Source organism: Solanum pennellii, chromosome 9, assembly GCF_001406875.1.
Source record: "Solanum pennellii chromosome 9, SPENNV200".
In the NCBI taxonomy this organism is placed as follows: domain Eukaryota; kingdom Viridiplantae; phylum Streptophyta; class Magnoliopsida; order Solanales; family Solanaceae; genus Solanum; species Solanum pennellii.
Window position 1 is genome coordinate 64,922,829 of NC_028645.1, and position 2,960 is coordinate 64,925,788.

The 2,960-nt window shown below is 33.8% G+C and overlaps 1 pseudogene; it reads right to left on the minus strand.

Moving 5' to 3' along the window:
- Positions 1-826: 826 nt before the first annotated feature.
- On the minus strand, positions 827-2,369 carry LOC107030281 (annotated as a pseudogene).
- Between the last annotated feature and the right edge of the window lie 591 nt (positions 2,370-2,960).

Here is a 2,960-nt window from a genome sequence, read left to right on the forward strand (position 1 = left end):
CAGACTAACAGATACACTCCAGTAAATCTGAGTAGTATTGCTAAGGCAGAACCAAATAACATGTACTTTTATCTTCATTAACTTTATATTGTAATAATGACACTAATCCTAAATGATATGTGCAGGAAATAAAAAGAGATACAGCTAAAATTTGAGAAAATAAAGAATAAATCTAAACACGGAAGGAAGTCACAAAATACCAGAATTAAGAAAGATTGATAAATGATTGTACCAGAATCAAGGAGATTGACTCATGTGAAAATGAAATCAGGATGAGTCAGCAGCCTACTAGAAGGAAAGCACACGCTATCAGAATACAGGAAGAGTGACTTTTCTAAAGATGGAAACAAGTTAGCCACATATCACAAAGAAAAAGAGCACAGACTTATCCTAGTCACTATTTCAACTTGTAAAAACATTGTACTCAATATAGTTAACTAGTGAAAAGAAATAGAGAGATTAGAAAACTATACGAGTAGAGGATGTCATCAACAGTGAACTGTAATCTTCCATGTCAAGGAGTTCACAAAAGTATCTGTCTAATCAGAAACATTGAAGCTCTAACGAAATCATGGGGACTGGATTAGGGACCGCATCAATGATTCGAACAAGTATAAAAATCTTTGTATCAACTGTGTCTTTTATATCTTTGCACCTTATATAATATGTTGTTTTATCAAATCGTCTATATTGTAGGGTAGTCGACTTCAAAAAAATTGACAAATATATATATTTGTGTCATGAAATAAACAATACTTATAGCAACAGAACCACATTTGCACATATTGACATTTATTGCTCAAATAAAGATAGTCGAAGTAACAGATCAACACAAACAAGGTGATGAGAAGGCAGAGAAGTAACCAGTGCTATCCACACAGCTTTTCTTTCTGAATGCGTCTTGAGTGCAGACTCCTTTTGTAAGCTGATATAATTATCAGATTTAGATTAATCATTCTGGTAAATGTAAACCTCAAATGGAAAAAGATAGCATCATAAGGAAACAAAAGTACAATTCATCAATTAGCTATACCTTTGCCTTGATTGATTCAATATGATGCAACAACTCTTTTCCACTTTTTTTTGTGAGCCACGCAAAATACAAATGCCAACATTCAAAATCTTTTCAATGTCAGCACGAGAAGCAATAGATGTGCAGATGTTTAAAAGCTTCAGAGCATGTGGAACCAAATCCATCCTTGAATTGCAATATCGACATAAATATTGTGCATCCAAATTGATGCTTCCTCCAACTGTCCCAGCCATGTAAGCTCGTAGAGCACAATCTAGATGGGAAACATGTCCACATATGTAGCCATCTACTATTGATTCACATCGAATGTAGCTGTTTACATCATAGTCCGAGCTGATAGTTTTACAACATAGGATGCAACAACAGTCTCGGCAAAAACCAGGATCACTGCAACAGATGTCACAACTTATGGCCGGAAAAGAATTTGTTGTTCTTAAACTGCTACAGATTCTGTTGCCAGCCTTACAAGTAATGACTCTTATAGGAGAATCAGACGGTAAAGACTGCAATTTTGATCCTGAAGATGTAGTCCTCTCTTTCATATCTGAGTCAAAATCAGTATCTAATTAAAAAGAAACAAATTTGGTATCTGGTCTATAAAAAGATGTCGTAAGTGTTTTTTTAGTTGATGCAAATAACTGAATAAATATCTACATGCTATATACCAAAGAGCCCTGTCGAAACTAACCTTTTGAGCTTGGCGACTGCTTCGAAGGAATCATCCAACTAAATGAGGCAAAAAATTGGTTTATATCCATGTCAGGATACTGAGACTCGAGATACTTCTTAACTGAAATTTTACTTCGAAAAGTACTTTTCTTTCCACCTTTTGGAGCCTTGGAATTCTTCGGAAGATACAAATATCTATCTATTAAGGGGCCTGAACTTGTAACTCTTTTTCCTACCTGCCAGCCCCATTTATCACCAACATTTGGCCAATTTACAGGAGCATATGGTAAGCCTTCGCCAGAGTCTTACTTGGAAACTGGATAAAGTTGAAGCCTAATATCGTTGATTCTAGTATCACTCCCATTATATACAATACGTGCATGACTCTCCCCAATCTCCTCATTGGCAGACATTTAGCTGGAAATGTCTAATTCTGTTGATACCAATGAATGTCTGAAACCACAGAAAAATAAAGAAACATCAGAAGTCCACATTAGAAAGCTTATCATTTTTGGCTATAAAATATTGGAGAACAGCTAAAGGAGAAAAGCCAAAAGTTGGGAACATTCTCCATGATAACAAGATAGCTAATTTTTTACCTGATGAAGTTATGCTTCAGATGAAGATAAATTTAAAACCCTTTCAGCATGAGCTACAAAAACACTCTCCTCCCAAGGAAAAAAGAAACAAAAAAAATATCAAATTTGATCAGCAGAATGTTTGTGTATAATGCAACATGCTTGTCATAAATACCTACAGTTCAAAGCCACCTTTGGTGTGAAATTATTAGTAAGATACATAGAACAATAATTTTAAAAACTTGGTAAGAAACAATAAAATTTAGAAAATATTTTAAAAATTAGAAACTTGAAACTTGTAAAAGAAAATAGAATATGAAACACATTAATAATAATAAACAAAATACTTCCTCAATGAAGAAATTTAGTCCACTGAATGCATAGTATTATCTTAAGAAAATTAGCCCCCTCAAGTACCCGAGGTTAATGGAATGATATCCTCTAATAATAGAATAATCTTACTCACCGGTATATTGATATTTAAATCACAGTGTCACCAAACCACTCAACAATACTAAAGTACACTTTGAATACTAGATTTTAGTAGAAAAGAAAGAAGTTCATAAATTTGTTATTGAAAAATAAGAGGAACTCCTCTATTTATAGACAATAGATGGTAGTGTGAATGTGTGCTTATTGTGCCTTATCAGAAAGGTTACAATCTGATACGAATGCTCCTT